Below are 25,170 nucleotides of genomic sequence, written 5' to 3' on the forward strand. Positions count from 1 at the left end.
AGATTGCTGGGACTGAAGAGTTGCTTGCTGAAATCATGAACTGTTCCTATGAATTCCCACAAAGCCACCTTGCTTTTTTCTCCTTATTACAGTTTTTTTTAAAGTCAAATAAAGCTACATTCCTACTTTTTTCAGATGGAAACATCTGAGACACAAATTCATGGACTGATTTGACTACTGCATTAAAGACCTGAAGATAGGAGCACCCCAAGCTATTCTGAATCCTTGGTCAAATTTTCCTCATTTGTTAATTATAATCTGTTGCTAATTGTATTGTGAATTCACTTACTATTACTGAAGATAAACAGAAAAAGGCATAGGAGTATAGGAGTATTTCTACTCTGGTTATGAATCCATAACCATAGGATCAGCAAGCCTTGTTTAATTTTCACTACTCACTCAGCAGTCAACAGGAATATGTAGTTCTACCTACACAGTTGACATGAAGCCACTCATTCTCAAACATGCAAATATTATACACCTCGCCTCTACCTGTCACGGGTCTTCAGCCACAGTGTCTACCAGACCAGCCATTTCCAATTAAGGAAGGATCTGGCATTTGTCTTTATGAATATATTCTTTAAGCAATGATTTGCAGCCAAACCCCAGGTCTCCACATGTGGGAACAGACGTGGGGAAAAAAAGCATTTTGTGCCGATTTCTTTTGAAACATAAAAGTTTTCATCTCTGCAGGAGCAATTAATTTTCCCTGTTTAAAATGACAGAGAAAACCCTTATCTTTGCTTTTCATTTTAAAAGCTCAGGGAATACAGTATGGGAGCAAAGGCATGTTGATCTTTCCTGTTTCCCTGCTGAGCCAGATGAGTTGATTTCTGAACAAAATTCTCAGTCTTCTATTAAGGAGTTAGAAATCTAGTTAGTTACCATTGAGTGCCACAAGATATTAATAATGATAATAAAATTTTTAAGAATCCACTTTTGTTCAGCACTCTTAAAGGTATTTGAAAATGTTCTCTACAGTTTTACTAATCAATCTCTACTCCACAGTATTAAGAATGTCCAGTTTTCCTTCTTGCTGTGGTCCAAACTCCTCAAATTCATATATTACAATCTCTTAACCCCTAATATGATGGCATCAGGAGGTGAGGTCATTGCCAGGTGATTAGGTCATGAGGGTGGGGTCATCATGAGAGGGATTGGCATCCTTATAGAAGAGGTTACGGCAAGGTCCTTTTCTCCTGTTTCCAAGTGTGGACACACAAAGAAGATATCCACTATGATCAAAAACAGGCTATCACCAGAAAGCAAATCTTCTAGCACCTATATCATAGACTATTCAGTCTCCAGAACCATGAGAAATAGATTTCTGTTGTTTATAGATTTCCCTGTTTGTGGTATTTTGTTTCAGCAGCCTGAATATACTAAGATTCTCTCTCTTTCCTGAGGTGTTAATTTTTTTCTTCTTTTGCCTCCAGAATAATAAAAACTACAGAATGTAACTGAAGACACAATGGTTTTTATAATCTTATAGAAGTAGTATTAGTAGAAGAAAAGAATAGGACTTGGAAGTAAGACCCAATTTTAATATTTGGCTATACTACTTATTAAGCCTGTGAATCATTTGTCCTCTAAGGTCTCAGTTTTCTAGTCTCTGTAATGGAAGCAATACCTTCCCTATCCACTTGACAGATATATGATGAGGGTAAAATCAGACAAGATTATATAAGCACTTTGTTAATAATGAAACCCATCAAGACACCGTGTATTGTTTTCTTAAAATGCCTTTATGGAGAGTCACAATTTTGTCAATATTTCCCAATCCATACCACAGAGCACGGTAACTATCCCAGGAGATACCTAAGCAAAAGGAAAAAGAAGAATTAAAAATTCAATGTAGTAAGGTTTTTAGGAAAACTCTTGGTGCTGTGCTTCTCTAATTTCCTTAAATGCAAAATGTAGTAAAAAATACCTGTCTTAAACTTGTAAAGTTTATATATATGTGTGTGTATATATATGTGTGTACACACATTCATTATAAATATATTCACTATATATGGAAATGAATGTGCATGTATATCTATCTCTATCTATCTATCTATCTATCTATCTATCTATCTATCTATCTATCTATCTATCTATCTATCATCTGTCTGTCTGTCTATTCCTTAAAGACAATAACCAACACACAATAAGTACTAAGTTAATGTTAGGTCCTCCTCCCTACACTGTTCAGGGACTCACTCAATCTGGCTTGCTTCTGGTTTGAGAAAAGCCCCTGGTCTTTCTGAGGGAGCATCAGAGTAGGTACCTGAGTCCCTGCCATAGAAGCTGGGAAACATCATCTGTTGGTTGGGTACCAGATAACCCAAGGTCAGGGAATTTGCTCTATGTGCCATAAACCACAGGACAAAGAAGTGGAGATATACTTTGTACACTTATTGACCTAGGGTTAACTTTAGAACAGAATTTTTCATATGTTGTTAATACAACCGATATTACAAATTTTAATTTAAAATCAAAGTCATAATTTATGAAATAATCCCTAATTTTACTATTATTAATTTTACTACTTTCTACTCTATTTATCCAATTATCTTTAAAATAGTATTTTATGTTGTACTAATTGGTAGCAATCCAAAAGTTCACGAAAGCCACTTTAGAGGTCTCCAAGCATGACCTCCAGCCCTGCAACTTCTTTTGTTGCTGCAGAACATGTCCCTGATCAATAAGTCACAAAACCAAATTTTATGGTTTTACAGTTGAGAAGACAAAGAAGTCATAACCAGGATGGTTAGTTTAGGTGATAAAAAAATACACAACAGAAATAAAACATACTTTGTTCTTTCTTGATTGTTTTGCTAATGGCCCCCAGAGAAGAAGTTCAATAATTTCTCTTCACCTGAAATGCTAAGAATCTTTTAATAACAATAAAAGAGAGAAATCCATCTTAGGCCTCCGCAGCCCTGCTCAGGGCAATCACTTCATCACACTCTGTCACTGTCACCATAAATAAGACCTAGGTCTTACGAATGTGCCTGCTACCTGGGACAAGTCAAGAGGTAAATCACATCTCTGAATTCAGCCTTGATTGACAAATGCACCAGTTTCCCTCAGACTCAGAGAGTGTCCTCTGCTGCAATGAAATTGGAGTTTTTAATTTTCACTTTTCAATAGATTTCCTAGAAGAGGAGCAGATGAGTGAATGGTTGGGATCAGCATCAAGCCTCCTAGCTTTCTCTTTATTGTATAACTTGCATCTGTTCAAGTAGGCTTGTTTTATTAATGCTTACTGGCCTAAAGCTACTGCCATGATGTTAAAGATGCAGTGTTAGCACAGCACTGATAGATAGATTTGTTTTCTATGAGAAAGAAATTGACGATTACATGGGATATTGAACCCCTGGCTTTCCTCCAACTTTCTGGTCTCCATGTTCAAAGGCTGGATTAACAGTGAATCAGAAAGGGCTCCCCACGGGGTTACTATTAAGAATTAAATACAGATGGGGGAAACATGGACTCAAGGCCAAGGTGAGATATCACCGTACATCAACAGGAGAATTGACTTCCTCCTTATCACTCAATCCTCGACCATCAGGTGATCCAAACCAACAGGTAATTGGTGAAGAAGGAAACAAAGTTGTCTCTTGACTACTGAAGCATCCTAGTAGCACTGTCAGAAGAATGCATTTATTTACCATAAATGCTGTAGATCCTTTGTCATTAAGTATAAGAGAACGTAACCAACTCCAGTTTGATTCAGCCTTGCATTTTTATTCGCATTATTGAAGCATGGAGAATTAGGATTCAGTTTCTAGGCAGCCATTCTCTTGGATTCCAGTGACTACCCATCACAATGCAGGAGGAGGTCCCTCCAAGCAGATGGGAGCAATGATGGAGGCAACATTTGACCACAAGGAAAGGCAGGGCAGGTACGGAGACCATATCCCAGTAATCTGGTCAGTGATTCAGGTCAGATCTTCAGGCCTAACAGAGATCAGAGGGTGCCTTAGAAATAAGGGGTTGGATAGAGGGAAAGCTGCACTGAGTATTCAGAACAGTAGCCAGGAGACTGGAAGTGATGCACTCCCAGAACTGTGTTCAGAGCACATGTTCCAGATGTACGAAAACAAACTGTCATCTTTTTTTTTTTCCTGTGGCAGAGTCCCTCTTGGAAATGGTTGCCACTGGTTCTGGGTCAAAGGGGAGGTTAAGTCTGTGGCTGGTCACCCAAACTGAGCCTCAGTTTCCTCATTTCTAAAATGGAATCTTAATAATACCTGTGTTGTGGTTGTTGAGAAGTTTGAATGAGTGGGATGTATGCTAATCATGAGGTATAGTGTCTGACACCATAATAATAACAATAGCAATAATAATAGTAACAGTAGCAACACAGAATTTATTCTCATTTTTAACATTAGTTTCCCATTTCTGGGCTAGGATGGAGTATTCTACCCACTTAGCTTAAGAAATTCTTCCCAGGTCTGTAGGAGAAACAGTATATGGGTCAATTGTCAAATCCCAAACATATTTCTGTACAAATGTGCAAAAATCCCATAACCAACACCCTGCCCTTCTTTTTGATTTGTTTTATTTATTTTTTTATTTGTTCTAACCCTGCCCTTCTACATGACCATTCCCACAACTCCTCTGGTACACTTTTCTTTTTAGTTTTGTTGGTGCATTATAACTATTTACAATATTGGAATTCATTGTTACATATCATACAAGTATATAACATAATTTGGTCAATGTTATTCTCCAGTACCTCCCCTTTCCCTGTCTTCTTCCTGTCCCTGCTCCCCTTCTCTACTGTACCAGTCTCCCTTCTATTTTTATGGAATCCTCCCACACATCTTTTTCTTTTTTTCTCTCTAGCATCCACAGAATAGAGGAAACATACAACCCTGGGCTTTCTGAATCTGATTTATTTTGCTTAACAGAATGCACATAAGTTCCATCCATTTCCTGGCAAATGACATAACTTCATTCTTCCTTATGGCTGAAAAAACTGCATTGTGTGTGTGTGTGTGTGTGTGTATGTGTGTAAGACATCTTTTCTATTCATCTGTTGATGGACACGTAGGCTGGTTCCATAATTTGGTTATTATGAATTGTGCTGCTATAAACATGAGAACATTTGAATCTGTATAGTATTCGGACTCTAATTCTTTTGGTTAGATACTAAGAAATGGTACAACCGGGTCATATGGCAGTTCCATGACCAGCCTTTTGCAGAGCCTCCGTACTGGTCTCCGTAGTGGTTATACTAACTTACAATCCTGCCAAAAGTGTGTAAATCTGACTTACTTTTCTTCAGTCATCCAAACTGCCACTCAATGGTGGAGTTACTAAGAAAACCTGAGTTACAGTGCCCCACAACAACCTGGATGGATAGAGGGTGGCAGATGCTCATCTCTGCCCCATTTTGGAAGTGAACAGCACAAAAGGTATTTGTACTTAACTGCAGGGATCATTACAAAGTATTGCACTGTGACTGGCTGGTGTGCACATCCATGACAAAGAGACTGGCAGGTAATCATTCCCTTGGGAAGAAATTAGTACTCTTCCTAGAGAGGGAGGTTGAAATTAGCTAACTTATGAGGACAGAAGCTTTTGTCAAAAGACACCTGGAAGCCGGGCTGTGGTGAATGACTGTAACCCCAGTGATTCAGAAGACTGAAGTAGGAGGATCTGGAGTTCAAACCCAGCCTCAGCAACTTAGTAAGGCACTGAGCAACTTAGCGAGACCCTGTCCCTGACAAACTATAAAAAAGGGCTAGGGATGTGATTCGGTGATTAAGCGCCCCTGGGCTCAATCCCTGGTACCAAAAAAAGAAAAGAAAAAAAAAAAAAGACACCTGAAAACCACCTTTGCTGTCACCACTGAGGGAAGACCTGGTAGAAGGAGGTAGAGTCATCCTCACCCATAGAGGAAAGGGCTCTGGTCAGCTCCAAGTGCAGTTAGAACTTCGTTCTCCTTACTGAGCAGCCTCATGCTCTGAACGCAGAAGATGGAAGCATTTATCTACATACCATAATTGTCAGCTAGAAGAAACACACACAGAGACAGAGAGACACAAGGGCCACCAAATGCTCCACAGTTGAGCAGCTTCTCTCTGGCCACCTCTTTGGATTACTTAAGCAACATTCCAGGACACCACTCACTCCTTCACACTCAGTGTCTTTGCCAACCTGCCTCTTTCTTCTCGCATTCTTTCTTACTTCCCAAGGACAAGAACAAAGCTGAACATGGTGACATTTCTAATAAACACACTTCTGTACTTTCAGAGAGAGCCATTTCCATCATAGCTTCCCTTACTTCCATCCTTGCTCCATGTTGATTTTGAGGAAAATAAAGAAAACTGGAAAGTGCAAACCATCTCTAGCCTGGAGCAGAAAATAGTCCCCCATAAACACAGACTTCTACATGGAACACAGTAGCTCAATGACACTACCTTCAAGAGTCAATCGTGTGTATTGAGACTCCAGAGGGAGAATGAACACGTGCCCTTATGCACAGAGTGTGACTTACAATTAGGGTTTTGTTTTAGTGCAGGATAAGGCAAGTTTCTGGAAAGAGGCTTGCAGCTATTGAGCTATGCCAATGTAACTGAAAGCAGCCCAGATAATATGTGAACACATGGCCACAGCTGTGTTACAATAAAATTTTATTTAGGAAAACAGTCAGTGGGCCAGTTTTGTCCTGCAGGCTGCAGTTGGATGACACCTGTTCTACAGAAAACTATTCTTTATTTTTATAAAGCCATTCCTCCTTTCTGTCAGACTTCTTGTTTGTGGCCCAGTGCTGGTGTCCCTTATCACTTTACGGTTGATTTTCCTTCTTTACTCCTTCCGTTTCCCATCTTTTATGTCCTTCATTTCTTTTTATCTTCATTGCTCAAAAAAGAAAGCACTTGCTTTTCATATTGTCATATAATCATCTGTACTGCAGATGCATTCAATACTGGATGTCTTCACAGCTGTTTTGGAGAGTTTGTAAAGATATTTTACAGCCTATTTTGTACATATTAGCTAATAAACTGATTAAAGTGCGATGTCCTGCTTCTCTTCCTGAATCAATTCCACCTACTACCTCCACATCTGCTGTGTCTCAGAAGCAGCTCATGTCTAGGTTTGGGCCTCTCTGCCTTGGAGGATCAGTCTCTGAGAAGATGCTGGCTCCAAGAATCTTCAGCAGCTGCCAGTTCCTTTTCACTTCACAGTGGCCATGACTGAATAAAGGAGCCCTGGCAGAGGCATGAATAAGATAGTAAAGGAGGGAGAGGTTTTCAGAGAAGGTCCCAAGGGTATAGGCCTTTCAGAGCACTCAGGACAGGGGTGTTCCACCCGAGAGTGCCCCTGGCAAGTGGCATCTCCTTTCTGCATCCTGGCCCCATGCATCTTGTCTGTGGTCCTCATCTCTTCCACATGTAGGTCTCCTTTCTCCTGTTTTGCAAAATGACTGATTTTTAATTATGGTAATCTTATTGTCTGGCCATTGTCAATGTAGAGCTAAGTGTCTGAGGTCACAAGCCAGGGGCAGCAATTCGTCTATTTGTTAAGGAGCTGCTCAGGAGCCATTTGGACACCCCATATGGTCTCTGCCTTGGGAAAACCTTACCTGCTGAGTGTGCAGTCTTAGATGCCTGCTGTGATTTTAGCTCCACAAAGGGTGTCATGTGGGACATGGCCCAAGTCCAGTTTGTTCTTTGTCTCCTAAGGTAAGAAATTTCCTCCTCCCATGTCTCCTTGGCCTCTTGCTAATTTCACTGATGCACCAAAGCATCCATTTTTAATCTGGCCAAATCAATTACAAATGTTACAGATTGTAATTACCCAAGGAACTCCCGAAAACTAATTAATACACAATCCCCACAATAAATTACGGCTTTCCTTTGGGTTTATGTTCCAGAAAACTGTTTTCTGAGGAGGCAGAGAAAGAGTGTTGCTCAGCCGTGCCAGGGACCATCATGAAGCTGCTCTCTTGGACCCCGCTGTTTATTTGTGGGTGTTTGTGAGAGGTGGCTACAGGCAGCATGCCAGCGCTCTGGGTGGCAGCCGCATCATCTTTGTCCACTTTGGAGAAGTTATCAGAATATCCAAGGGACTCTGTCATTTTACCACGAGAGAAACATCAGTTTACTTGGAAAAATCTGAAGCCAGAGCTGCAGGCAATGCTGGGGAGGAAAAGAGAAACGACCTATTTCTCTAGTTCTGAGACCAGTGAAGCGATGTTAAGTGACAGGTTAACAATGCATTTTTCAGCAACAGTACCTGTCAGGGAGGAAACACAAATGCAGACTCAATATTTTTTTTTATTTTTTCTCCTATTAACAACAGACATGAATTCTTAGAGCTTGCTGAATATCTACTTTAGGCACCCATATAGTTTGCTTTGACCTATGTGCATTTGGAAATCAGACTCAAAAATTATATCAACAATAATGCAGGAAATTAGCTCATTCATGGAACTCATATCCTCACAGTTGAAGACCCTTCACCTGAGTGGACACTCACGTGAAGTGTAATTCAAAATTATTAACATCATTATCAGGACAAAAGAAGAAAAGGTGAGAAAATTTATAAATGTTCAAAGCATGAAGTCAGAGGATGAAGAAATTTAGAAACAACTTTTATGTGTCAGGAGAGACGAAGACGTTTGAGAGAAAGTAAAAGTTCTCTGAATCTCCACTACAGTTAGAAGATTCCCACTGGGGTTGGTGTGTGAGCAGTAGTGGTCCTGTGAGTGTGCCCAGATGTATAGTGTGTGTTTGGTAGTATGTTTGAACATGTGTGCCCACAAGTTTGTGTGTGAAGAGATATGATTCATGTACACATGTATGTGATTGTATATGTGATGTGTGTGTATAAGTGTGAGTTTATACATGTGTGTGTCTGTATTGGGGCATAGGTTGGTATTGGTGTGAGTGCATGTATGTGGTGGTAGACAAGCATGCTTATGTCTTTTGGTGTGCATGTTTACATTTGTGTGTGTACACATGCATTTTATGTATGTACGTACATGCAAGAAGGCACACACATAGGCCTACACATGTAGACTTGTGCCTGTGTTCACATGTGTGGGAGGACACACTGTGTACCTTGCTTATGATTGCATGTGTACATTTGCATGTGTACGTGTGTGTGGGTGTGCACATATGTGCAATTGTAGATGGTATGGGTGTGTGCATATATATAAGGAAGTACATGTGCATGTGTAAATTTGTGTGTACACTTGTGTCTATGTAGTTATGTATATTTATGTGCAGCTATGGTTCATGTGTGCATTTGTATGTGTATAGGTGGATAAGGGGTGTGTTAGCTTGTGCATGTGTGCATGTGCCTGTGTATGTATACATGTTCACACACACAAGCCATAAACTTGCACTAGATCAACTAAGACCCCCACTATTCTGCAGCCTCTGCCCCCAATTCCCTGTCACATCCCACATTCTTCTTCTTCTTTTTTTTTTTTTTTTTTCTGGTGATGCTGGGGACTGACCACAGGGCCTTGTGCATGGAAGGCAAGCACTCTAACAACTGCACCATATCCCCAGCCCCCCACGTTCTTCTTTTTGCCTTCTTATCTTATTTCCATCGAACTGATCAATTCCCCACTAGGAATGCCAGAGGAGGGAGAGACATCTTGCTCTTCACTCACACCTGGCACCTGGTCCTGAGCCTGGCTCATGGCAGGTGCTGATGAAACATCTGCTGCGGGCAGGAAGTGCACACCTGCTGATGGTGGGTGTTCAGTGTGTGGCAGTAGCTTCCCTCCTACCTCCTTCATCACCAGAGTGCTGTGCTCTGCTGAGCAAATTTGGGAGTCTGGGGATTTGTCACTTCTTCTTTGCATGTTTGTTTTTAAAACAAATGCATTTCTTGAATTAATGTGGAATCAAACAAAATAAACCTTATAGAAATGTGGAAAAAAAAAAAAAAAAACTCTTTTCAAAATTCACTGTTTCTTTTTTCCTGAAAATCTCGGCATCCTCCTGATGATTCTCATTTTCTCACCCCTCACGATCCACTTGATTATCTGTTATTTCAGATTAGAAATGATTCCACCTCTCCTTCATAGCTACTGCTTTATGAAAACAGTCATGCTTTCTTGCCTTTATCACTGCAAGAAAGCTTTGTCTTTCTTCTTCATTTCTCACTATCCATTCTACATACCTGACCCAGATTACCTTTCAATAGAGAGATCTAATTGTAAGAGGTCAAAACAAATGAAACTAACAATGTTCAACCCCTCTTGAAGTACCATGATAGCAGTTCAACATGACACTAGTACTTAGCTCACAAGTCTGTGTTTGCATTCTATGACAATAGTTCAGTAACGGGAACTTTCTGAATGCCATTTCTTAGTTACTTTCTCAGAGTTAAATAAGCAGAGTATACTAATCAGCTTTCTTTACTGTGATATGATACTTGAGATAATTAATTTAAAAAAGAAAGATTTATTTTGTTTCATGGTTTCAGAGGTTCCAGTCCATTGTCACTGGGTCCTGTTGTTTTGGTCCTGTGGCTGTATAGTATATCATGGTAGGAGCTCATGGCAGAGAAAGGCTGTTCACAGTGTGGGGGCCAAGAAGCAAATAGAGGGAAAGGAAGGGGCTGGGATTTCCCATTTTTCTTCAATAGCATACCCCTTCATTAATCAGCTTTTTATCACTGTGAGCAAAAGATCTGATACAAACAACTTAGAGGAAGAAAATTTTATTTTGGGCTCGTAGTTTCAGAGATTCAGTTCATGGTCAGCTGACTACATTGCTCTGGGCTTGAGAGGAGGCCAAACACTATGCTGGAAGTAAGCAGCAGTGGAAGGCTGCTCAGCTTATGGCAACTTAGAATCAGAGGAAGAAATTGAGGCACCAGGGACAAAATATGGAACCCCAAACACTCAGCCCCAGTGACCCACTTACTCCAGTTATTACCCACCCACCTACAGTTACCAACCAGTTAGTTCATTCAAATTATTAATCCATCAAATGGATTAATCCACTATTAGATTATGGCTCTTATAATCTAATCATTTTCTTTTGCATTAACACAGTAACTTTGGGGGAACACCTTATATCTAAACCCTGACACCCCCAATGACCTAACTTCCTGCCTCTTTGTTTCTGCTACCAATACCTACATGGTCAATTTTAATGCATAGCCATTAGGGGTACATTTCATAAACATGGGGTAGTACCGAATATTTTAGAATTCAATTTCCCATAGATATTATTTACTATTAGGCAACAAAGAATAGACATAAACCATTGAAATGCAATATTCAAATCAAATAATAGAGGATGTGTATGTACACATTCAATACATCCCTATATTGTTGATTGAATTACATCAATTCTAAAGTCAGTACACAATTTCTCTCAGCATAAATATGTCCAAAAATCTCAGGGTTGGTCCCAACATCTTTAATAATTAACTGAGTGACATTGAATAAACCATGTACAGTTTTAAGCTCTACCTTTCTCCTCTACAAATTGGGCACATGAATAGCATGTAACTCACAGCCCAATGAGCTTTTCTGAAAATTAACAATAGATATAAAGTATTAAGAATGGTGGCTGGAACTTCTTAAGTGCTCCATGAAGTTGAATGGGCATTATTCTTCTGGATCAATGCGAGGCCAACTCTTAGGATCTATCTTCTCTGGTCCTTTTTGGTGCCGTGTAATTAAATGGTGATTCTCTGGAGATATTTTCTCCAAATTCTTCTGTTTTAGAGGAGGGTGAGCCCTTTTATTAAAAAAATGAAAGTTAGATGAAGCTAATTGGAATCTTTCTCCATTTTTAACACATTTTCTCTGAAAATGTTGATATATTTTTCTTACTCTTAAAAAGTTTGTATGAAGAAATTTTAAACAGATTTCCTAAATTTGAGTGATTATTGCCAGAAATGTGGATTCCAAAATAAATTTAGTCAAGTTGTTGTGGATATTTCATAGTTAGTATTCTTTACTTCATTTTCTGAGAAAATATTGGTATGGCACTAAGTTTTTAAATAACACATATAATTAGATCCTTGTTAATGGATACCAAATATTATCATTTAATACATTGCTCTAATTATGTTTTTAAAATTAAACATCTAATTTCTACCAAGTTATATTTAAATAATTAAGTCTAATGCTAATGAAATAAAGTGTGCTCTAGTATTTTCTTTATAAATGCAAAATAAAATGACCTATAAAATCAGGTCTGGTTTCCTTTCCTTGACTAGCCAGCCCCTCAACCTCTGGTTCCTCCTCCCTAGGTTCTTGTCCCACCAGGAACCACACATGGCTATGCTTCCAACACCTGGAAAGTACCCACACTTTCTGGGAGCGCCTCAGTCTCTCATGATGCCAGGACTTTGAGCATATTATTCTTCTGTCTGGGGTGTCCTTTCCCCACTTATTTGCTTAAAGTCTCACATATACCCTCTTGGGGGCACCTTCTCAGCCTCCCACTAAACGAGTCACTGATTCCCTTGCTGAGTTTCCAGAGTGCAGCTGCCTGTTCCTCTGTGAGGTGGCCCAGGTGCCATGGTACACACCCGTAACCCCAGTGATTCAGGAGGCTAACATAGGAGGAGCACAAGTTCAAGGAGAGCCTTGGCAATTTAGACAGGCCCTCAGAGACTTATCCGAGGCCCAATCTCAAAATTAAAACAAAGAAAAATGTAAACAGGGCTCGGGATGTGACTCTATACAATAGTTGAGTGCCCCTGAATTCAATCCCTGATCGAAAAAAAAAAAAAAAAAAAAAAAAAGGGAAAGAAAGAAAGAAAGAAGCATTCTATGGATAACACTGGGATTGGGCTTTGATCCCATTAGTCCCCTACTCAGGGTTCTCCCTCCTACTTTCCTCTCCAGCCATAGGCCTCACAGATGGCAGGTGAGTGAAGAATATTTTTCTTTCCTTCATTCTTTCTTTTACTTTCTGAATTAATGAATAGATAAATGAACCAAAGATGACAAATTACACAGATGACAAATGTTTGTAGAGTGAAAGGACAGATTAAATATATTAGTGACTAAGGATTTTAGTGAATTTAGGATTAATATAGACTAGGTACACAGAATAAATGAATCAATATCTGAATACTACTTATATGTTAAAATCCAAAGTTAAAGACCTACTACAAAGCGATACCAATGGTTTAAATGAGGTGATTTATTTAAAGTATCTAGCAAATGTGTCTCAGTGAGCTCTCATATACAGTAGAATGTTCTGTGCTTCTTATTGTTGTTATTGCCAAGTTGATCAGTAATTACCAAATGAAAAGAATACCTAATGAACATATACTACCAGATAATGCTAAAGCATGTATTAAACAAAGCTATTTTCATTTCCATTAAAGAAACTTTTGAAATCAATTATATCTAACAGTTGAATTATTTAAAATGTATAAGATATATGCACACATATATAATGTTATTTGTTGTAATTCTTGTAATGTAATGGAGTGCCATGGTTTTGTTAAATGATATTAATTTACCTATTTATGCCAAATTGCTGTAACATATTATGCATCATATTAGATTTTACTATATGTTGCATAGTATATTTTATTGTGTTTATAATGAATTATCACAGTTCCTCCTTCAAGTGATATTTATTTATTCAGTCCTTGTGACAAATTTTCTCAATGTTCTTTTAATAGGGTACTCATAATTTCTTACATCCTGTCATGCTTATGATCCTTGGAGACTATCTTCTACTGTGTTAATATTTTCATATTCAAATAAAGCCCATAATTATCAATTAAAAATGTACCTGTTCTTTTACTAGCTCAATTCAAGCTATGCCTTTTTAACTACTCAAATCAAATGTTTCCATGAAGGTCAACAGTCATGTTTATAGTAAAATTGATTATTTCAGTTAATTCTCCATTAATTAAACTACCTTAGAATTGAATGCGGGATAAATTGAAATTGGTTTATCAGAAGGTTCTGATGGCTTCCTCTCACACATCTTGTAAAGAGATTAGATTTCTCTGCAGTTGGCTTACACAAAATGGGCATTCTTTCTAAACACTTCACATCTCTTAAAATACCATCTGTTGATACCTACTTAGCTCAAAGGAGTAGCACTCTCTGCATCATGTAATATCTCATCAGAGTATATCTACTTCATTCTTATTTCAGTTTTCCACTACTTTCTCCCAGTGGTGTTTATGGTACTCACATCCTCTGCCTGACCATCATGTAACTTCATTTTTAGGAAAAATGCATGTCATAAAACAGATGACCTATACTTGACAGTAAATATGCTACTTCTAACTAAAATAGAATAAGACATCCACAAAATTGTGGTTTTACCCTGGAGTCAATTGTAGGTGGCAGCATAACTGACTCTGTGCTCTGGGACCAAGAGCCATCTGGTTTTCTTCCTACAACTGAGATCAAAATTCATTGCTCTGTAAACTCCTCAGAATCCCTGGGTGTTTGAGAAGGCATGGAGATTTGATTTTGTTCTTACAACAAAAAGACCTGTGTAAAGAATTCTTTTAGTCTGTAACAATAGCAACACTAAATCCTTTTATCTGAAACCTGGGATCCTGATAAAAATATAGAATTTGGAAGACAGCTCCCAAGATAACAAAATAGAGTCTTTAAACAGTGTTGCTGATTGTTTTTTCATGCAGACTTTCAAACATCTACCCCATCTTGCAAATATTGGACCTCTATCCATCGCTTCTTTCTTCATCTTACCTCTAAACTACTTCCTGTTGTACTTCTTATGAAAGAAGTAAAATAGAACATAAAATAGAACATGAAGTAAAATAGAACACAAATACCTGCCTGTAGCAAGAGAAACAGAATTTCTTGTGAAATTGCCAGTTAACTTGAAGTTTTAGCAAATGATCTTGTGAGGAAATGTCCTTTGGTAACACAAGCCTCTTTTGTGGTTTTAAAATGTAAGGAACAAATTATCTTAAACACCCTTCCTTGCTTTTCTATTTCTAAGTCAAATGGAGAGTAACAGAGATATTTGGGTATTTCTGGTCTGGGGCAGAATATAATTTTTAGTGAATTTAAAAGAAAGCATTCATTTGTCATTCTTTAATTATGTATTGAACATTTTTGTGCATGTAACACAAAAACTAAATCAAAGGTAACAAATTAATATAAAACATGTCTCTGACTTCGAAGAAGAGATAGAGTAAGTGCAATAAAATAAAAGAGTAATTTTTTCTGGCCTACATGATCATGAACATTTTACTCGAGAATATAAAATTTGGAATTGATGTTAGGATATGGGGAAGTTGCAATTAGCTTTGTTGAGGATACCATTCCAAGTTGAGTTTGCCTGAGCCAAGACAGAGAAACAGCAAACATCACAGGAATTTGAGGTGAGGTGATAGACTGAGTTAACTTCAATGGAGGGAATAGATAATAGATTATGCTGTAGAAGAAGGAATAAATAGAGATCAGACTGGAATTTTCTTTTTCTCACCAGGTACATAATACCAAGTCTCCAAAATAAAAGATGAGTATACCAAAGCATTTTTAAATGAAGGGTAAGGGCAGAGATCAGAGTTTGTTGAACATTCAGTATGTATCCACTATGAGGGGCTCTGCCTACAAAAGGTGTTCAAGATACAGATACTAAGTAGATTTCAGTTAAATTATTTATGTAAAGATTATGCTTCATAAAAATAATTCTTTTTTTTGCAATTGTTTTGCAATTTATTCAAAGAACAAATATATCATAAGCATTTTATTATATGTTTGTGCACTTCCTTATTAATTTTTAGCTTATTTAAGGGCATTTTCTTTTTTTTCTTTTTAATTTTTTTAAAATTTATTTTTATTGTAAACATGTTGTTTCTGTTTGTACATGGAGTAACAGCATACCATTTGCATATTCATACATTTACATAGAGTAGTGATGTTTGATTCATTCCCTTATTTTTTTCCTTCTCCCCATCCCTCCCACCTCTCATTCCCTCTATACAGTCCCTCCTTCCTCCATTCTTGCCCCCCTACCACCCCCCATTATGTGTCATTATCCGCCTATCAGTGAGGTCATTTGATATTGGATTTTTGAGATTGGCTTATCTCACTTAACATGATATTCTCCAAGTTCATCCATTTGCCTGCAAATGCCATAATTTTATTATTCTTTATAGCTGAGTAATATTCCATTGTATATATATATATACCACAGTTTCTTTATCCACTCATCAATTGAAGGGCATCTAGGTTGGTTCCACAGTCTGGCTATGGTGAATTGAGCAGCTATGAACATTGATGTGGCTGTATCTCTGTAGTATGCTGATTTTAAGTCCTTTGGGTATAGGCCAAGGAGTGGGATAGCTGGGTGAAATGGTGGTTCCATTCCAAGTTTTCTAAGGAATCTCCACACTGCTTTCCAGAGTGACTGCACTAATTTGCAGCCCCACCAGCAATGTATGAGTGTACCTTTTCCCCCACATCCTCTCCAACACCTATTGTTGCTTGTATTCTTGATAATCGCCATTCTAATTGGGGTGAGATGGAATCTTAGGGTAGTTTTGATTTGCATTTCTCTTATTACTAAAGATGTTGAACATTTTTTCATATGTTTGTTGATTGCTTGTAGATCTTCTTCTGTGAAGTGTCTGTTCATATCCTTAGCCCATTTGTTGATTGGGTTATTTGTATTCTTGGTGTAAAGTTTTTTGAGTTCTTTATATATTCTGGAAATTAGCGCTCTATCTGAAGTATGAGTGTCAAAGATATTCTCCCATTCTGTAGGCTCTCTCTTTGCATTGCTGATAGTTTCCTTTGCTGAGAGAAAGCTATTCAGTTTGAATCTATCCCAGTTATTGAGTCTTGCTTTTATTTCTTGTGCTATGGGAGTCCTGTTAAGGAAGTCTGATCTAAGCCAACAAGGTAAAGATTTGGATCTACGTTTTCCTCTATAGGATGCAGGGTCTCTGGTCTGATTTCAAGGTCCTTGATCCATTGTGAGTTGATTTTTGTGCAGGGTGAGAGATAGGGGTTTAATTTCATTCTGTTGCATATGGATTTCCAGTTTTCCCAGCACCATTTGTTGAAGAGGCTATCTTTTCTCCATTGCATATTTTTGGCACCTTTGTCTATTATTAGAAAATTGTATTTATTTGGGTTTGTGTCCATGTCCTCTATTCTGTACCATTGATCTACCTGTCTATTTTGGTGCCAATACCATGCTGTTTTTGTTACTATTGGTTTGTACTATAGTTGAAGTTCTGGTATTGCGATACCCCCCGTTTCATACTCCCTGCTAAGGATTGCTTTAGCTATTCTGGGTTTCTTTAATGCAAATGGAAATAATGAAATCATACACACACACACACACATATAAAGATGCATATGTCTACATATCTATATATCATCTATTTATATTTAATTTTGTATCACTCTGAAAAAGTACCAAAGATAGCCAGATTATAAAGAGAAAAGATTTACTTTGGTTCCTGATTTCAGAGGTTTCAGTCCACAGCTGTTGGGCCCCATTGCTTTGGGTCTTGGGTGAGGTAGCACATCAATATGTGAAAGAGGAGGCTACTCACCTCATGGTGGCCAGGAAGTTAAGAAAAGAAAAAGAAGAGACTGGGGCTCCAATATCCCCTTCAAGGACACCCCCATGACCTAACTTCCTTCTGTTTGGCCCCACTTCTTTGAGGTTCCAACACCTCCCAATAATGCCCCAGGCTAAATATTAGGCCTTTAAGGAATGGGTTTGGGGGACATATTCCTGATCCAAACTGTAGCACTGTCCTGCTTGTCACTTTTAAATACTTCCACCATCTGAAGTATGCCTCTCAATTTTAAACGTAAGTGCCTCCTTCTCTAACACTAACCTACCTAACTGCTTACAGCCGCCTGCCTGATGTCAAACTTCATGATCACCAGTGTCATTTTTCAGTTAATTCCTGCCCCTTCCAATGTTGCTTTAGCATCTCCCTCAAGTGTATTTTGCTACATTCTCACGTTAAGTTTTTAGATGCTAATATGTATGGCATTTTGAGTTTAGTGAGGAGGAGGTGTTTGTGAAAATGGAAATACTATCTGAATCAAAGTGATTCAAGTTCTTGGAACTCAGTCCCTATGGAAATGAGATCTTCACACTGTTTATTACAATTGCTGTTCCCTTCACTTTGACTCCCCAACATTGCTTCATGCATATCACCAAGATTTTTTTTTTAGCTACATATCATACAATTATGGATGAATTCCTTCCAGGGTACAGGGAGGTTTATGAAGTTCTTTGTAATTTCAAAAGACTTTGAAAATTTTCCAATGGATTGGCAAGGATAAAGAAAAAAAGACAGAAAGAAACATATGACCGTCAGGATCTTCTGGATAAGGAGATCTCCACAGAGACCAGATTCATAGTGATGTGTGCAAATTCAAGCAGGCTTTAATTTGCCTTTCACTTACTCTAAACCCTGTAGGGAAGGATGGGAGGAAATGTCACAAAGAAGAGGTTAGGGTTACAATCTGTTATTACTCCTCCTGCCTGTACATGCCAAGAGGAGGAAGATGTGATACATCGTTAGGGAGCCTCAAGCCTTTGGAAAACTGGATTCCTTTGCTCAAGTGCAAGGAGAAAACTTCAGTGACTGGGACACTGAAGGGGAGAGAACAACAAGGACAAGACAGGACCCATTCTGTCGTCTTGGGCTTTAGAGAGAGACATCTCAGCATTATCCCCTCTAAAAACTCAGGTCCAGGGATCCGGTTGTATAAGAATTGACCTGGCCAGAAAACATCCACTTCTTGTTACCTTCTAAATTAGGACTGGGCTGCCAAACAAAAAAACTAAATGCTCAGGATATGGGAGTTCTTCTCCAAACAGAAGCAAAAACCAGAAACAGAAACAAAACCAAACAGACCAAAAGCAGAACAATTCATGTAAAATACAAAGCTAAAAATTAATCACATTTACATTTTAAACACAACTGAAATTCAAACTGTTTCTTCTCTGTAAGTTCCATCAGTCAGAATTTTATTTAAGGCATGTGCATGCACACACACACACACACACACACACACACACACACACACACAGATAATTATATGTAAGTCAACATTTTGAGGAGAAATGGTAGTAACAAAATAGCACAAAATGAAATTTTCTGAGTATGAAAGGAAATGAAGTTGTTCTAAATCTCAGTAGCAGGATATTTTCTAGTCACCACTTGAGAGCCCCAAATAAGTCTTTCAATTGACTCTGGAGATTTACAATCTGTTCCCTGACCCTTCATTTCCCTATATGGGCTCATGGCCTCAAGTTCCTTTAAATCTGGCATCACTGTCTTTGCATCTCTAGAACTATTATTTTCATGTCTTTTGTGAGCCATTAGGAGTTAAACTCAACCAGAACATAAAATAGTGTCAGAGCACTCTAGAAACATAGGAGAGTTAAAAAAAAATGAGCACTTTTAGAATAAGGAAAGTGCAGAGTGGCATCTTACCTTCCCTGGTTAGGAGTAGTGGATGGTGTGCATTTCTGGTGCAAGACTAACAATACACATGCATTTATAACAGCAAGAGTTCCATGTCAAATAAGTGCCAAGTGGCACATAAGTGGACATGTTTATAAAACTATGAGTCAGAAAATAAATGCAAAGATTAATCATCTTATCACCTTTCCAAGGATTAAAACCTAAACCACTTTTAAAGTTTTCATAATTTGTTTTATTTGCACTAAGAAATCACTCCTGGCCTATCTTATGGCAAAGTTCACCCTGATGTTTAGCTAATATCTCATAATTTCTTTGTGATTTTGAAGCATGTGAGAAAGGAAAGTCCATCTAATATAAAATTGAAGTGGTGATGACAATTAACACAGAAAGACCACGAATTAAACAAATATCTAAGTGCTTTCAGAAAATGTGTCCTGCTTTCTAGATGCTCTAACTTATTTTCAGACAAGGTGAATGAAATGGTTGCTTGCAAGTTTTAGAAAGATGGTGATACTTTTTACAGGAGTGTGGTGGAGTGGGGCACAACCACAGCTTGATTGTCCTTTGTCCTTGTAGGGTGTTTTCCTTGCCCTTTGAAGCTTCCATTGCACCAAGTGTTTCACTACCCCAGGGACTGTATCACATGCTAAATATCTTCACTATGCCCAATTATACTATAGCTTTTTTAGCAATGACCCATGGACATCCAGTAAAACCTATCTGGAGCTATTCAACGATAAAACACAATGAGAACAATAACAATCAGGTATGGGAGCAGGTATGTTTTAGATGCTATAACGACAACGGCCTGAACACTATTCATTTGTAAAGTGACAACCTGGCCTGCCCACACACACTGACACAGCTCAAGTGGCATGGGGTTATCACAGTCTCAGTTTGACTTCATATATTCCTAGGATCTGGCTACCTCTATGGATTTAGTTCATTTCTTTTGGTTTCTTTCCCACAGCATAAGCCAACCATGTACACCAAAGCACTGCTCTCTTTAACATTCAGTGAAATTAAAGAGAAAGACTAAGCAAATGGTTGTGGTCTGAGTCAGTGGAGTTTCATTAACTGTATTAGATAAATATTTTCAAGTTCATATCTGAAACATCAGTGGACTACTCAGTATTCAAACGTCTTCTCTCAAATACTTACTCAAATTTTAGCTATGGACTCCCCTCCACAATGAGCCAGCATCGTACACATCTGTTCCTTCCAGTCTCTCAGGTCAGCCCATTTTTCACATGTTACAGGAAGGTAAGAGAAAATTTGCACTGAGGGATCAGTTGATGAGTGTCATGAAACATCTCCCACCCCATCTCTCCTTCCTCCTTCTCTCTTTAACTCTCATTCTTTTTCTCTCTAACCCACTCTCTTCCACGCTCATACTCTATTCCTATTTTGATGAAGAATTTGGTCCTCAATACCCTAGAGACCATCTGGATGCAGTTATTCAATAAGAAGTAGGACATTTTTCATTCAACCTCTGGGTCACATGACAGAACCGATAACTTCACTTTTCACTAAATTAATGTCACATACCAGCTCTTCCTCAGGCAATGTAAACTTTATCCATAAATATTTGTTGATTGAATCATGGGACACAGGAACCCCTGTTCTAATTTAATTATATCTTCTGCACTGTGTGTAACTTCATGATATTGAAAAATTATCTAAACTTTTAAGGTCCCACTTTAGTCCACTGTAAAATAGAAATGTCATGTCTACCCATAGGTCTGCTTGTTTGCTCACTTATATTTTAGCCAAAGTGAGAACAAAAGCAAAGCCCCTGACACACAGTAGGTGATTAGCAATGCTTGCCCTTTGTCTTTTCTCAATAGTGCCTACTGCATTTCCCTCTATATAGGAAATGTTTCATTATGTGTGTTAACTAAAGAAACAGGGAAATAATAAATTACATCCTTTCCCATAAAAGTGTCGAAACAGTGACAGACTTTGGAATGGTGTGACGTACCCTACAAACACAAAGCCCTGGGGAACCCCGCTAATTGTTCTGTGTGATGATGGCGATATGTTGCATAGTGAGCATAATCAGTACGTCCCAGGTTTTACAAATTGTCTAATAGGCTGCTGGTGCTTCTTAGATGGGGCACAGTTTTCACACAGCTCTGCTCCTGAAGAAAGCAAATAGAGAATCAAGGAGGAATACCACAATGTGGGCAGCACTGTCCCCTGGGACTCAGCCATCCGGGGAAATCAGAGTTGCTCTTTTTCAGTCTTCAAAGGCTGTGATGTAGACAGTTGCATTTCATTAGAAAGAGGTGTTCTGCAGGGTTCAGCTTTTTTCAGAAGGGAGCTGGGTGACAGGCAGCTGGGAAGAGCATGTTGGATAAATATGAGTGTCTGGAATTTTAAAAGTGTTCTCCTCTTGCTTCTCGGTAGGTGGCTGCCTCTTGAGGCCTGGCATTCACCCAAGTCTTGAGCATTACCTCAGCATTTAAAGAGAAAACAAGTGCAAAAAGAATCCACAACGCTATGTTTTAAGCAGCATCAACATCAAGGAATGCCACAGGCTGGGTTTTGTTCACCCTGTTAGCATGCAAAATTATTTTGCACTACAGAAAGCTGTCTTTTCCCAACCAAGAAAACAAACAAAACAAAAAAAGCAGAACTAATTAAGATCGTCATATCTCAATAAATATGCAAATGAAAAATCAAAACAAAGAAATTCTATTTATCACATCATAAAGTTGCAAATTGCTGTACAGGCTGGTTGGGAAAAATTGCAAGGGACAGAGAGTTCTAATGGCTTTGCCTAGAGACTGTGTTTGAAAGCTGTATTTGTAGATTTCAGAGGACAGAGGATGAAGATGGTGAACTTGCCAGGGTGAGATTATTTTTACACATTTTTCTTCTCTCTCTGCGGAGAGGATAAGGGGATAAAATTTCAGTTGGATAACTATGTGAAAGTTTTCATGCTATGAAATGTGTTTCCATTAATATCATTTTACATTACAAGAGACTAAGATTGCCATTTTACAGATGAAAACAGTAAGGCTTACAGAAGGTATTCCTGTTTCTCACTTGATAAGTGCAGTCACTATTCAAACCCCTAGTTACTTGTCTGATTCCAAGTTTACATTTTTCCCTGTACTTCAAGACGATACCGAATCACCCAAAGTGAATTTTGGCTGTATATCTACTGATATCAAAGCATCCAGTTAAAAAGGAGGAAATTAAATCAATTTACAAGTGTTTTCTCCACATATTTCACATATTTGCATATTAAGATTCACCATATCAATTTGATTTCTGCATAATGTTATTTCTATTAAATTTCAGTTGCAAGTGTTGATTCCTTGCTGTTGAATTCATTATCTTTGAAAAATAAGGAGTGTGTTAGCTTTTTGATATTATGACAAAATACCTGAGAAAATCAACTTAGAGGAGGAAAGGTTTATTCGGGCTCAGAGTTTCAGAGGTTCAGTCCATGGCCAGCTGACTTCAAGGAAGAAACATCATGGCAGAAGGTTGTGGTAGAGCAAAGCTCCTCAGTTCATGGAAGCCAGGAAGCAGAGGAGAGATAGGTAGAGGGAGAAGAAGAGCTATTGAGGACAAGATAGAGTCCCTCAGGGCACATCTCAAAGGATCCAATCCCTTCAGCTATGTCCCACCTCCTACAACTTCTACCACTTCCCAATAGTCCATTTAACTGTCAATAGATTAATTCATTAATGTGATTAGGACCATAATGATCCTACCTCTGAACATTGCTGCATTGGGAACCATGTCTTCAACACATGAAGAACACTCCAAATCCAAACCATAAACAGAGGGAAAGGAGAAGCAGAGTGAGATAGGAGAGGAAGGGAAAAAGGAGTGGAGAGAGGAAAGACAGAAGGTAGCTGACTTTCTAATATTGCTGAAGTTGCTGTAACCTAGCCTCATGATAGGTATTTTGCCCTGAGGTAGCGAATCTATGAGCTGTAAAGAGCAAGTCAGAATAATATTGGCAGCTTCATTTTAGAAACTGCTCTCTGCTCCTTGCCATACAGGATGTTACTTCTAAGGAGAAGAAGGTTTTCAAGGTCGTCTCTGAATATATTGCTTTTTGGTTCTGGTAGGCTAACATCAGGGTGAGAGTCTATAAGAATGCAGAATTATCTGGAATGATCAAACAGCAAAGGAGGTGAGGGTAGTATGGTACCTAAACACTGCCGAATTGCACAAGGGCAGTGCAACTAGAAGCCCAACTGGCCGAAGGTCACACATATAGAATTGCTTGTTACCATTTGACAGTCATGTTGGACACAATATATGTATAACATGGTATATAATAACACAATATCAATAATGTTGCTCAAACTAATTGGGCAAGGGAACAAAAGAGAAGCTTTCTGATGTTTTCAGTAAGAGGTAGATGCGAACTTTGCCTTCAAAGATGGGAGGAACTGGCAGGAATGTCAAAGACATGTTTAAATTGCATTTTGCTGGACTTGAGCAATTTTGTTCAAAGTACGTTCAAAGACAGTGGATTGAATGGTGGCAGGATGTGCATAGCAACTCTGACCCCTTGCCAGGGACACCTGCCAACTGCAGCTTATCTTTTTCATTCATCCCTTTTCTTCTTTCTTTTCTCTCCTTTCCTTCTTTCCTTCCTCTTCTTTTTCTCTCTTGACTTTCTTCCATCTTTCTTTCCTTCTCTACCTCTTTTCTTTTTATCTACTTAGCCTTTACTTAATATTTTTACATTAAAACTATTTTCACCTTCTCCCCCTGCCTCACTAAATAATCATGAAAGGCTTTGGGGAAAACATAGAAAATAATAATCGTAAATAAATGATTTGTGACTTTGGCCACTTTTGTCATCTAAACACAACGACTGTCAGATGATCAGTGTGTATGAGTTCAACTTCCTTCTTACTGAAGTAAATTCTTCAGCAGATCTGGTAATGGTCTGTGTATGGACAATACATTTCACTCTCATTCAAGAGAACTAAAGGCTTTTGCTTTGTTCAGAGTTTGGAGTTTAGAATTGTAATTCTGGATTCATTTTACTTTGTAATTCAAGATATCACATTTTCTAGCTGGCTTTACTTTAGTATAGTTATTATTGTTATTATTATTATTATTATTAGACTTTTTTAGAGTTAAACTTTTCAATTTGGGATGATTTTGAATTTGTAGACAAGTGGCAAACAAACTACAATAAGTTCTATCATCTGGTTTCCCCTATTGATTTTTAACTAGAAAATCTACTGGGGGTGTGAATGTCTGTCATTTAAGGGTGACCTGTGTGTCCCAATTTTACTCAAGCTTGACCTTCGTTAGTGATACCCATTATGATATGTCTAATCATGGGCTTAATTTCCCTACTAAATTTTCCTCTTTTCTGGAGTGTTTCCTCAATTTGAGGACTATCACCTTTCCATTATCTTTTTGAATACTGCCTCTTACCAATTTACTTTAAGCTCTACATCTGGAAAGCTTTCTTTTCTTTCATGAATTCTCTGTTGGACTCTCTCTTTTATGCTATGTAACCACTGAATTAAGCTTTTTATTGAATTCTTTTCATTTAGAGATAATCTGTTGAATATTCAATCCATCTATCAAAAGTATTTTATTCTTTTCTGTGTTCCAGAACTTATTCTAATTATTTAATCATCTTCAATACACTTTTTCTATGATCCTCTTCCAAATTGCCATACTATTTCAAGTTTGTGGGCATCTGTTTCTGTTGCTTTTTATATCTGCTGACAATAGTTGAAGTGGTTTATTTCCTGATGTGATTCACAATTTCTTATT

The 25,170-nt window shown here is 38.2% G+C and overlaps 1 protein-coding gene across 2 annotated transcripts in view; it reads left to right on the forward strand.

The window, feature by feature from the left end:
- Positions 1-25,170, forward strand: part of AGBL1 (AGBL carboxypeptidase 1) — a gene marked incomplete at its 5' end in the record, with an annotated part of 817,668 nt that overhangs the window by 774,221 nt on the left and 18,277 nt on the right. The window lies entirely within an intron of this gene.

The sequence above is a fragment of the Sciurus vulgaris genome (assembly GCF_902686455.1).
Source record: "Sciurus vulgaris genome assembly, chromosome: 2".
NCBI lineage: Eukaryota > Metazoa > Chordata > Mammalia > Rodentia > Sciuridae > Sciurus > Sciurus vulgaris.